Source organism: Nyctibius grandis, chromosome 16, assembly GCF_013368605.1.
Source record: "Nyctibius grandis isolate bNycGra1 chromosome 16, bNycGra1.pri, whole genome shotgun sequence".
Lineage (NCBI taxonomy): Eukaryota > Metazoa > Chordata > Aves > Nyctibiiformes > Nyctibiidae > Nyctibius > Nyctibius grandis.
In genome coordinates, this window is record NC_090673.1 from 1434402 (window position 1) to 1447057 (window position 12656).

At 36.3% G+C, this 12656-nt stretch overlaps 1 protein-coding gene across 12 annotated transcripts in view; it reads left to right on the top strand.

Moving 5' to 3' along the window:
* DENND1A (DENN domain containing 1A) overlaps nucleotides 1–12656 on the top strand; it is a 182240-nt gene that overhangs the window by 6529 nt on the left and 163055 nt on the right. The gene's annotated exons all lie outside the window — the stretch shown is intronic.

Below are 12656 nucleotides of genomic sequence, written 5' to 3' on the forward strand. Positions count from 1 at the left end.
GTATCTGTGTGTGGTTGTTACAATCGGCAAAAGTCAAATAGCTGCAACTCTTTCCTTTGCTGCCGAAGCCATAGGAGCTGTAACTGCAATACTGCTTTGGCTTGTCCTACTGCTCTATGCCATCACGACTGTTTGATGTAACTGCAGGAGCCCTTTTAATAACTGGTCTTTGTTTCTGCACATCTGACCTGGATTCTAGTGCCAGAAAATCTGAACAAATTTGACCATAAACATTACATTGTACATTACATTGTACAATGTACATTACATTGTACAGTACTAGTGTCTGGGTATAATCTTCTCTTTGAAGTTTGTTTGCATCCCCCTGGAGGGATTAATTCCCTGCTGTGGGAAGGTGGGTTAAAAAGCACGGAAACTACTTTACAGGTTTTTAATTGGAGAATTTAGTATACATTTTGTTCTATAAACCAACTGATTCTGTGGGAGTTTCACTTAGTTATGTTTTTAGGTTTGTTGTATGCACTTGTAGGTGCAAAATCTTCAGAAATTGTTTTCAGTGAGTAAAAAAAATAGTTTTAATAACTGTTTTTACAACTCATATGTTCTGAAGTTATTAATTCTCTCTGAATAATCTTTAAAAAGATTTTTCCCAACCAATTTTTTTTATATTTAAGAGGTGCTCTTTATTCTCAGAAGTCCTGGATTTGTGTATCCCCAAATATTCTGTCCTTGTGTTCCAAATGAAGATGATTGTTTGGTTTTCTGCAGCATCAACTGTATCTAACAGCTATGCTGTATTCCCCACAAATCACCATACTAGAAATATAGACCTAGAGACCTCCATGTAGTCTTATCTGCTTCTTGGCCAGCTGTCCTATGCTAGAAGACCAGGAATATATATCAACTTTTTTTTTTTTCAGTTAGGGAATGTGTGTTAAACGGCAAGGAGCAGTTACTGTTAAGAAAAGCAAATGTATAAAAGGTGTGTAAGGAGCAAATTATCTGGTGTGTTTAAAAAATGTTTCTTCCTATGTAATGGATCCCAAAATTACCTAAGACAACTGTTCCTGAAGTTTGTGTCTAGTATAATAGTGCTATTGATCACTTACAATGCTCTGAATTCTTATATCAATCTTCTGACACGGTCTTGAGGAGAATGAATTGCTCCAAAGCTGTAACAGGTCTAGTGTGGGAGATTGTCTGGCTTGTGGGATGGTAAAACATGCCTCTATTTGTTTGTGTAGCGAAGGGTGTTTTCCATGTGACTGTTAAATACCAACTACAATTAAAAGCTTTAATGTATTTCATAGTTCACTTGCATCTTGCTGAAATCTGAGATACTGACTTATGTTATTAATTGCTGACAGACAATTGTACATACAAGTAGCCTTATTGCTCATGTTGTTGTTAAGAATCTTGCATTAAATGTTTATTTGGTTAATAACTTTTGCAATGAGTGAAAGCAGCATTGTCCACTGATTATCATAGAGATGGCTCCATCTTAGTTACCAAGACAGTTGACTGCAGGAGGAAAAAGTCTGTTCTGGGCTCTAAGACATCAATAAACTGGAACAAGTTCAGTGGAGGGCCACCAAGATGGTGAGCGAGCTAGAGCACTTGCACTGTGAGGAGAGGTTGAGAGTGCTGGGCTTGTTCAGACTGGAGAAGACTTCAGGGAACCTGAATAGCAACCTTCCATACCTATGAGGAGTTCATCAAGATGAGATATACACGCTCTTCACAGTGGTGCATGGCAGGAGGACAAGAGGCAATGGCACAGACTGAATCAAGAGGCATTCCAGCTGAATATTGGGAATGCGTTCACCGTGAGAACAGTCAGATATTGGACCAGGTCACTCAGAAAGGTTGTGCCATCTCCATCTTTGGAGGTTTTCAACACCTGACTGGATCACAGCCTGAACAACCTGGTCTGACCTCACTCATTTGTTGGAATTGTTACATGCGGTGGATAATTTGAGAGCAAAATAGATGCTTTGTAAGAAATACTACTATTTTACTGGATTTCTTTTCCTATTTTTAAACTCCAAATAAAGGAAGGGAAAATGCATTTTATGAGATTGTGAAGTCCTTCTAATGGAGGGCTTGCATATTTGTTATGGCATCTCGTAATAGTAAAACTTCTCAGAAATTGAGGTAGTGCATTACAAATAACATGTATTATTTCTTTTACAAATCATAACTGCTTAAGTTAGCTTAAGGACTTCTCGAAACTCAGTTCTATACTATTGACATATTGTATGCTTGCAAGTAAAGTGCATTGAAACTGCATTTCCTTTTTTTCAAACCTCAGCTAAAAGGTTGTTTTGTTTTTTTTGAGATGCAGAAGTAGAAAGAATCTACTAGCAATTTTAGTTTAAATACCTATATAAAGAAAGTGAAAGCGTACTAACTACTTAAGAAATCTTTCTTTTAACTTTCAAAGAACTTTGTGATCTTAAAACTGCTGTACATCATTCATCAGAAATACGATGTGACAAATATAAGGATCTTGCTGGACCTCAGCCAAAGATCCTCTCTTGTTAGATGGAGCTATGAGGAGAATTGTAGTCTGTCAGACTGTTCATGTAGAAAAAGAGAATTTGTTAGTCGTAAGTAACCGATCAAAATAGTCTCTAAAGTATGAACATTTGAAAGTAAATGCTCACAAGAGTAAGACACTCCCCCTGCACCCCTGTCTGGGAGGACGTAGCATGCTTTTGTGTGGGGTTTTTGTGTTCTCGCCAAAGCAGACATTATGAAAGTATGTCAAATCTGTAGCTTTACCATGCGGTGTGCCAAAAGGCCTTTCTCTCCAAGGACCTCATCTTTCATCTTTTTGTGAGTGTAGCATAAATTCTTGCTGTGTGTTCAAGGAAAAAGCTGAAATGGTTTAGTACAGCTAAAGGATTTCTTTTTCTTTTTTTTTTTTTTTTAAACCATGGTAAGTTAGAAGCGTAAATGCGATAGCATGGACAAAGTGTCAGTGTGTTAGAGTTTAACAAACGTTCACTGGATTAGTAAAGGAAATGTAGTTTATACTACTTCTTTTATGACAGAATTTAAAAGATCTTACTGTAAGACTCTCCATGTGCTTCTTTCTTTTCTCTAAAACGTACCACTAAGTTGAAAAGGGAGATGAATCTTAGAAGGAAACTATTAACTCTGAGGGAGTTTATCATTGTTTGAGAGAAAGGATGAAATTTGCATTTGAATTGGCTCTGAGAGTAGCATGTACTACTAATCTTGTTCCTACTAGAAGCTTGTGAGTAGTTTAAGTACTTCCTTCTTTACTTTTCATGTTCTAGCCTTGTGTTGTAATAGCTCTTTCCTTCCCTCCCCCCCTTCCCAGTAGATCAGGAATGTTATAACTTAAACTAATCGAAGTCCTTAACTCTACTGGGAGAAGTCATGATGTGCTTGGGCCTGAAAATTATTCTACAGTTATCACTATGGTTTCCATGATAGGACTTCCACAGGTAGAGAGAACTAGCAGGTTTCTGTCTCTGCAAGAGAGACATACTGCTACTCCTTATCATTATCAGTCATATTACAAGTCATCATAAATTTCATCGAACACATTTTTAGGTTTGTTCTTAGCTGATGATACTAAATTTAATAAAACCCCAAAATGTTGATATCAAGTATAACTGAATGTTCTTCCATTTCTGTAAGTTATTTTGTCGGAAGAGATCCGTTTGTCCTTTTTCCTTCACGCTTTAACTACTTCTGTCTACAGTCTTTTCTATTTCACAAGTATTTACTAGTCTGCACTATATTGCTACTGCTGGCACTGTTTAACTAGACAGAAAAATTCAGCACAGAAAGTCTCACTCACAAGACTTTAAACTCTTTTGTTGATTTATATTTTTTTAAAGGAGCTTGACATCTTCATCAAGTTCACAGTGGGCCTGCTTTGTTTGCTTTCTCTTGAATGCTTGATAAGATTTTTCTTCTATTGTTTTGTGCAGCAAGGACAGAACTTGCCATGGCTGAGGTGGTTTTTTTGTAAATCCACAATATGGTCATTGTCTGCTGCTGAATAATTGTGACTGCTTTTTGTACAACCAGAACTAAGGCTTTGGCTGTGAACAGATTCCTTCTTAGCGTGAAAAGAGACTAATCCATGTAAATACAGCCCCAAAATAAAGCTTTACAGAAAAAGGGAAAGGCTGCTAAGCAGGAGGGCAGAGGTCAGCAATTTAACCTTTAACCTAACAAATAAGAAGCATGAAAGTTCCTGAATTGGTTTACAAAGGCAAGCTCCTGTGATCTGTCAGTTTTTCTTTTCATGATAGAGTTGGGTGAGAAAACTGACTGACAGCTAGTGCCTTTTTAACTGCAGGTTGAAAATAACTGCTAAACTGCAACTTTTTTATGGAGTTTTTTTTAAGTGATTTTAACAAATTATGTTCATTCACTAGCTGAGCTTACAGTTTTCCTTGAATTTATAGAGGAGTTCGAGTGGTTTTTCTTTTTAAAGAGTTCTTGAGAGACTCAATTTAGATACCAAATACTACTGAAACATTGACTATTTCAGCATTTGAAGCGTTTAAGAATTTGATGAAGCACTTGTTGCAATTAACTCTCTGTTAATGTGTCCTTTAAGAGTAGGGCTGTTATTCCAATAAATGCAAAGAAATTGTACTTTCAATAGAGTCATAATGTTGTTGTTAAAGAGGGTGTGTGTGTGACTTTATTTAAGGGAGTAATTTTAACTTGAGTTCATTCTCAGTCACAACATTTTCCAAGGTGGTTTGTTTTTGTTTGTCCTTACTTAATCACAACAGGTAATCTCATTAATGAGTGTTAACTTTTGCTTAAAGCTTAATACATCTGCAATCAGCTGTTAATCTAGATACAGACGTTTCTGTAAAGAACTTTTAATTATAGTGTCATTCACATGGAAAAGAAGCAAAGAAGTAATGACTTTAAAGTAGACTCCCTGTAGATTAAGAACAGCGGTTTTGCGTTTTTTTTGCCTAAAGCTGTAAGCACCGTCCCAGAAATGACTGACATTTGGTCCATCCACAGTTGTACTGATGCTTCCTATGAGTGTCTTCAATAGAAATATTGGAGTTCAGAAATTGTGTCCATGTTTAGTCTGTTGACACCTAAGTCAGTAATTCTACCCAGAGCACTACTTTAAGTTCAATGTGCAAGCAAAGCAAATTTGGTGAAGCAAAAGATGAACTAGACCTGTTTTTTATTAGTTTCTTTTTGTTATAGGTAGTTCCTTGCAAGAAGAGAATGTAAACTCTAATTCAAAAAGAGGCCTATCAGAGTGCCCGAGGCAGTATTGCTCTGCTTCTCTTTGGTGTGATATTTTTTTGTCATGAACAAAAAGAAACATTGTCAGGTTTTTTGTGTTTTTTTGTGGTTTTTTTTCTATAATTTTTTTTAAGATTGAAGTAGAGTTATAAAGAAAGATGATTTGAGGTTAAATTATTGTCAAATAAGTGTAAAATTAATTCAAGACTACTGTTCTACTTCAGCAGTGGTTGTAAAAAACCAAAACAAACCAAATCCCAGACCCCACTTTTTGTGCTACCAGACCCAAGGCTGATCTGCAGTATTGTACATGAAATGCTATATCATGCTGATTCACAGTGAAGGATCAGTGTGTGGTACGCGTCCCTGCAGCAGTGTTTGTGAATAACAGTGGTAAGACACATTTTAATCATAAAGAACTGTATTATGTTCTATTAATATCCTAACATACTCATTATCTGTGAACAAGGTGTATCACCTGCTCTCCACTAGATTCCATTGTTGAAGAGGGGAGAAGGAATGCTAAGGGAATGCTGCTGAATCCTGACTGATGAGTAAGGAGTTTTTTGGCCCTGCCAAGGCTACCAAGTTTTGTTAAACCATTTGTAAAAATTCCAGATGCTGATAGATTATTGGCTTTCAGGAATTTGATTTTTAGATCTTTTTTTAGATGGAAACAGCTTTTGATATACCTTTTTGGACTTATTTTGTGGAAGAGTGGGATAAAAACCAAGGAAGCTGAACTGCAGTATTAAGGATGACACAACAACCCCACGCGACGCTACAAGCTTGGGGAAGAGTGGCTGGAAAGCTGCCTGGCAGAAAAGGATGTGGGAATGTTGGTTGACACCTGGCTGAATGTGAGCCAGCAGTGTGCCCAGGTGGCCAAGAAGGCCAATAGCATCCTGCTTTGTATCAGAAATAGGGTGGCCAGCAGGATTAGGGCAGTGATCTTCCCTCAGTACTTGGCACTGCTGAGGCCAAATAACAGTGGTCAGTTTTGGGCCCCTCACTACAAGAAAGACATTGAGGTGCTGGAGCAAGTCCAGAGAAGGGCAACGAAGCTGGTGAAGGGTCTGGAGCACAAGTGTGATGAGGAGCAGCTGAGGGACCTGGGGTTGTTTAGTCTGGAGAAAAGGAGGCTCAGGGGAGACCTTATTGCTCTCTACAACTGCCTGAAAGGAGGGTGTAGCGAGGTGGGTGTTGGTCTCTTCTCCCAAGTAAGAAGTGATAGGACAGGAGAAAACAGCCTCAAGTTGTGCTGGGGGAAGTTTAGACTGGATATTAGGAAAAATTTCTTCACCAAAAGGTTTGTCAAGGATTGGAACAGGCTGCCCAGGGAAGTGGTGGAGTCACCATCCCTGGAGGGATTTAAAAGACATGTAGATGTGGTGCTGAGGGACCTGGTTTAGTGGTGGGCTTGGCTTTGCTGGGTTAATGGACTTGATGATCTTAGAATCATTTAGGTTGGAAAAGACCTTTATGATAACCTTGGATGGGAGAAGTGGGAACAAACAACTGATAGTGATAATCTATTATCTGAAATGGGTTATAGTCTGGAGAGTTCATTTGTTTATACTTCCCTAGGGATTAAAAAAAAAAACAAACCAAACCAAACCAAAACTCTCAAAACCCCCAATATTTAAGTTGGTTGTGATTTTTCTGAACTATTCCATGACTGGCTATTTGGAAAGTAATGTTTTCTAATTTGATGAACTAACTAGTAAAAACAAATGATGTGTACTATAGATAGTACAATTACCACAGACTAATATATTGGTCTTATCCCATTTTATCTAGAGGTGATATTTGTACATGGAATAATATTAGATGTGCTTATTTTGCTTCATTGTGATTAATGTCCTTCTACACTAAAGATGTTTGTCCTGTATACTTGTTGCTTTTACTTAATGGTTTAAATGCCTTACTTGTGTTTGTGATAATCTATCATCTTCTTTTGTGCAGACTAGTGTTAAAAATTGTTTTGATTATGGTTTGAGAAAATTTACTTGTAAATTATTCACTAAAAATATATACCACTTCAGTGTACCGTAGATTCTGTCAGCACTATGTAATTAAATAGCTCTTAAAGTGATTTTCTGCTGGGAAGAATTAGCATGTTAAAACAGAAGTATATAGCTTTGTGTGTACCTTGACAGTATTCATAAACAAAAATAGATGTAGTGAGTAAATAGAATTATTTAACTTGTTCAATATTTTATTCTTTAATGAACTGTAGAGGTAAAAAGTAGCAGAATCTCACAATTTGCTGTCTCTCTTGCATGGAAATTGCAAAAAGCATGCTTTGTTGCACTTAGAAATACCAAATGTGGTATCCAGAAATACAGTAACTGCAACGCTTTACATTTTGATGTATTTCTTGATTGCTTTGCTTTACCCTGGATAAGGGATTAAGTCCTTCACTGTATCATCTTGAAGCAATTCTGTATCTAGACTAAATCCTTAGAATACAGTGGGTATCACATGGACAATTAAAATTGAGTATTGAAATGTTTTTAAAATAGTCATACATCTCAATTTTGTTTATCTCAAAGTTTTAAAAACCTAATGACCTCATTGCAGCTTGACTATAATTACCATGTTTAAACTTCTATGCATTTTTTAGCTTAAACAGCCTTTGTGTTTTTTTTAAACCAAAAGAAAATTAATGAGAAGAGACAAAGAGACATCAAAGAGGTTTTCCCTCTGATTGCAGTGTTAGAAGTTTTGCCTGAAAATAGGTTACATTTCTTCTGTTTTCAGCTGAATCCTCATTAACTTTACATTTTAATGATGTCCAGAGCAAATTATACGATTATGGTAGATGCCTTAAAGGAAAGCTTAAAGGACACCTTTTTAATGTTTGTTTCTTTATTGGTGGCAGTATTTGTACCAGTATTATAAACAGTGTTAGTATGCTAAAAGTAATACCAAAACATATCAGAAATATCTTCCATTTTTGCAATATATGTAGTATAAGTATCCTTATTTAATATTTACACAAGTGGAGCATGTTAGGGGGATATTTTCATCTTTATAGAAGAAAAATGTAAATCATGTCCTTTGAAAGAGTTTACAAATTACTTCTGCATCTTATAATCAGTTTAATTTACAATGATAAAATAAAATGGAGACAGATGATGTAACAAAGCCTCTGTATTGTTTTATTTTCTTGAACCTTCAATGGAGAACATGATTACAATGTTAATAAAATGATAGTTTGTATTTTTACAATGACATAAAAAATTGGGGGAACTTGGTGGAATTTCAATTTCTTCCATTTAGGGGAACAGTATTAGCAGCAGTTCTGTGTTCTAATGTACCTCTCCTACTAAAAATTGAGATTGCATAATTAACTTTTTAGATGAAGAATTTTGTTGTATCAAATGCAGCAACAGTAACTTGTATTTGGTGCACTTTAAACAAGATTAACTGAAATTGGCAATAGCTTGAATGGAAGTTGAACAGTTGAGAATCCAGGTAGTTCAAGATAATCTTATAAAACAAAACAGAAATTGCACCCATTCCCCAATAAGTTATAGAAATTTTGTATTAACATTTTTTTCTGCTCCCCTTCTTCCTCCTCACACCTTTCCCCCACAGAAGGATATGTCATTTCTCACTGTGGCTCAGTGAAAAGTTAGACCAAAAGGTCTTGTGAAAAGCAACGTCTTCTGTTTCCCTTCCTGACACTTGGCACCTGTGTTCTATGAATAGAACCTTTGCTTTTCTTGTACTACACTCTAATCAATAAATGAAATTTTTGGGAGGTGGGATTATGGCAAAGGGGTGGGAAGAGGAAGAAGTAGGAATGTCCCACAGTTCAGCTACGAGGTAGGACTCAAAATCCAATTGACATAGTGAAATGCAATTGCATATGGTCATCTGCTAGAAGATGTTCTTGAGAGCTCAAATTTGTAATCACAACTATCAAAATAATGCTTTTTGTCCTGAGAATTCCACCTTAAGGGTGCTACAATTTTATGATTTGCTCTTCCACTGAAATTTGTATAGTGTGTTGACGTAGGTACATATAGGTCTTACGTAAATGAAATTTTCCCTTTTATTTTGAACTCAAATAAAGGTAAATTTTGGCTAAATAGTGCCCGGTTGACTTCTTTGTTGATTTAGACTACTGTATCTTGATGGAAGCATTTGATATATCCATCATTAATAAATAACTGAATAATTCCAGAGTCATTAGACAAAAAGAAAACTGAACTTAACCTTTCCATTTCAGTATGATTCTTACATACTCTTCTTTATATTAATAAATTTTTTTGTATGTTTTGATGTTCAGAAATCTAAATACTCATGATTGTCTAGGAGTTGTGGCAGACCCAAACTGCACATCCAGCTTGGTGTGCATTAGGTGATCTCTTGTTAGAAAATGGGTTTAAGTCTTTCAAATGTTTGGCACTCCGTGAACTTGAAAACAGCTTTTGAAAGTGATGGTTTAAGTTCCTAGTTTAGCTTAAATCTTTTAGTTTTGATGCCTTCTAATGTAACTTTAGTTTGAAGATCATATCACTAAAGAAAAAGTTGAGTGCAATTTCCTGCCATTTTCTTACCTTTATTTTGTAATTATCAGAGAATTGACAGTAACTTAATCTTTAGTTGAGATGTGTGATAGAAATACTGATTAATAAGCTCTAGCTGACAGAAAGATGTGTATGTTATTCTTATTTCCTTGGCATGCAGGATTTTGTATAGAATCACATTAGCACTAAAAACCTGGAATGTTCTTCCTGGTAACTTATTCTGCAAGTATTTGCAGTGTGGCTGTTTCCAGCCAGTTCTGTGTTAATGATAGTGCAAGGTTGAAACATTCCGATCATTCATACGCCTGTCCTCCCTTTCTCATATGTGTTTCTTTGCTCAGTGTTTTTGCTTTATTTCTTTTGCTTTGTTGTGGTCAATTCAGTCAGTACAATAGCAAAGGCATTGGCTTTTTTTTCCCCTTTAATAAAGAGTTATGTTAGAGATATACTATAACAGAGATAAGAGCTATTTATGTCCGAAGCTATTGATTTTTAATTAATGTTGCCTGGGCACATCCATGTTGGCAGAATTGCTAACAGCTTGTGGCATTTTTTAATTCACATCTTCTTTTTTGGTATTTTGACAGTGTCATTCATATCTCATGAAAAAGTACCTCGTCAGGTTAAATGTGTTAAAACACCGAGAAGGAAAAAAAAAAAAAAAAGAGAGAATGGGACATAGGGCTGCCTGGAAACCTTGATCCATTGCCAAAGTATTTAAACAATTTAGTGTTTTGGTTTTCTAGCTCCAAGCTGCTTCTCAAATCCCTTGCTAATTAATCCAGTTAATTCTTTGTAGACTAACTGTATGCAGGGCTTTTTCTTGTGCTTCTATTGCTGAGAACCCTGTTTTGTTCGAAGCAAACCTAAGCTCTGTTATAAAGGTTGTAGTAATAAAGTGAGTACTTGCAGATGTAAATACAGTGTTTTGAACCTTTTTAAAAGGAGTTGTGTTTGTGTGTGTAACTTCTAATTTGATCTTTCATGTTTAAAAATTACACATATATGCTTGTATAAAAAGATGGAGAGAACTTTGTCATTAATTTGATCATTTAAGAAAAGACAGTAAAGCCTCTATGGAACAATTATGGCATGAAGTATTAGTGTTATGATATTACAACTAGTAATGTATGTTTATTTTTCAACAAGTAAATTACTGTAAAAGCTGTTCATTTCTGTACTCCAAAATGGATGTTTGGATACAGGGCAAATAAGAGAGTTTAATGGGAAAGAGAGTTTTTAGAAATGACCTGTTGATACTTCGAATTCTCTTGATTAGAGTACAAAGATGGTATGAATTCAGAACTGGAAAAAGCAGCTAGGGAGCAGGGAGCTTAGAAGCCCAATTAGACGTGCTATGAGATAATGAGAAGAGAGTATAGACTCCTCAAGGTGTGCTTGTCTGTGATAAAACCCACTACAGCTCTTGAACTTCTAGTTTTTAAGAGTTGTTGAAAACTGCTTCCCATCATCATTCTGCTTATCAGGGCTAAGCATATGGTTGTGAGCAATAACGCAAGGGTAGCTGTAGCTATCAGTGATGTTTCTACCAAGCACGATGGGAAAAATGTCTCTCTGAATGTTCTACTCCATCAGCTTTCCCAGTTATTTTGAGAAGTTGCTTCTGAGGAGTTACTGTCTATAGGACAGAGTTTTCCCTCCCATCCTGTGTACTATTAGATGTTCTTGCAAATCAGTGATGATGTGCAGATACTGGAGACTACATTCGTGCTGCTGGCTGGCCATAACAAGTTACACTCCTTGTTTCTTAGTCATCCTCAATAGATTTGCATGTCAGCCCAATGGGAGTTGATGACCATCTGCACTTCAGCACCTTGTGGATCAGCTTGTGGAGAAAAATTGTGCAAGCAGATTAAAGTTGCATTTTTAGATTACCTTTGGAGTGGGTAGTGAAGGAAAAAATTGTTTTCAGCAAATCTGCTGCTAAGGGTGGACAGATTGAAAAGAATTGGCAGAGCTCTTGAAAAAGTCTGAAAGCGTTGGGAGTTTGTTGTGTAAGAAAGCTGGGCAAGGAAAAGAGAAAGGAAATGAATGAAATTGCTAGTTTTATAAACACCTGATTTCCAGGGCTGGCTATTAAACTAATATAACATGGTTATGAAATGTTCTTGCTCAGAAGTAGACTAGTCCACTATCTCAGGAGTATCCTGATAGCTGGATATGTACTATTGTACATCTTAGAAGTATCAAATACCTTAAAATGTTCCCAGTGCATTTCTATTTTGCGGTTAAAAGTCCTTTTGATACCCTTGCCTTTTCCACAGTAAGAAAAATGTTATAAAAGTTTTTAGTGAGATGATAGATTTCCTGTCTATTTGCACTGAATATCAGCAAGCTCCTCTTTATATAAAACAAAATATTCTTCAGGCTGATAGTATTGCTTTAAACGTGCTAAACTGACTTTCTCAGAGGCCTTTTTATTATGGCGTCACACATGGCATAAAGTGAGCTTTGTTAATAGTGGCTGAAAGCATTGCAGGTACGAAATAGGTCAATGCTGCAAGTGTAAATATACCTGCAGTTCTGTTGCAGTGCTTCATGCTGTCCGGTTAATGAACTTTGCTCCAAAAGAGAGAAGTCATTCTGAGTAGCTGAACACTCAATGATTTTCTTTTTCTTTCATCTCACGGTCATTAGCTAGATGAGGTGTATTTTTCCACATTAGGACCTTTTTCCCCCCACTAAGTTCTGAATGCTGTTCAAGAAGTTCAGCTTCTGTCATCAACACATCTGACTCCACAGAAACTTTTTGCAGGAGAGTATATTGAATGCTTTTCCTGGTTTTACAAACTTTCCCCTCATGTAATGCTTCAGTTTGTAGGCTTTCACAAGACGTCAGTGATGCTGCAGCCTTGGTAGAGGCTC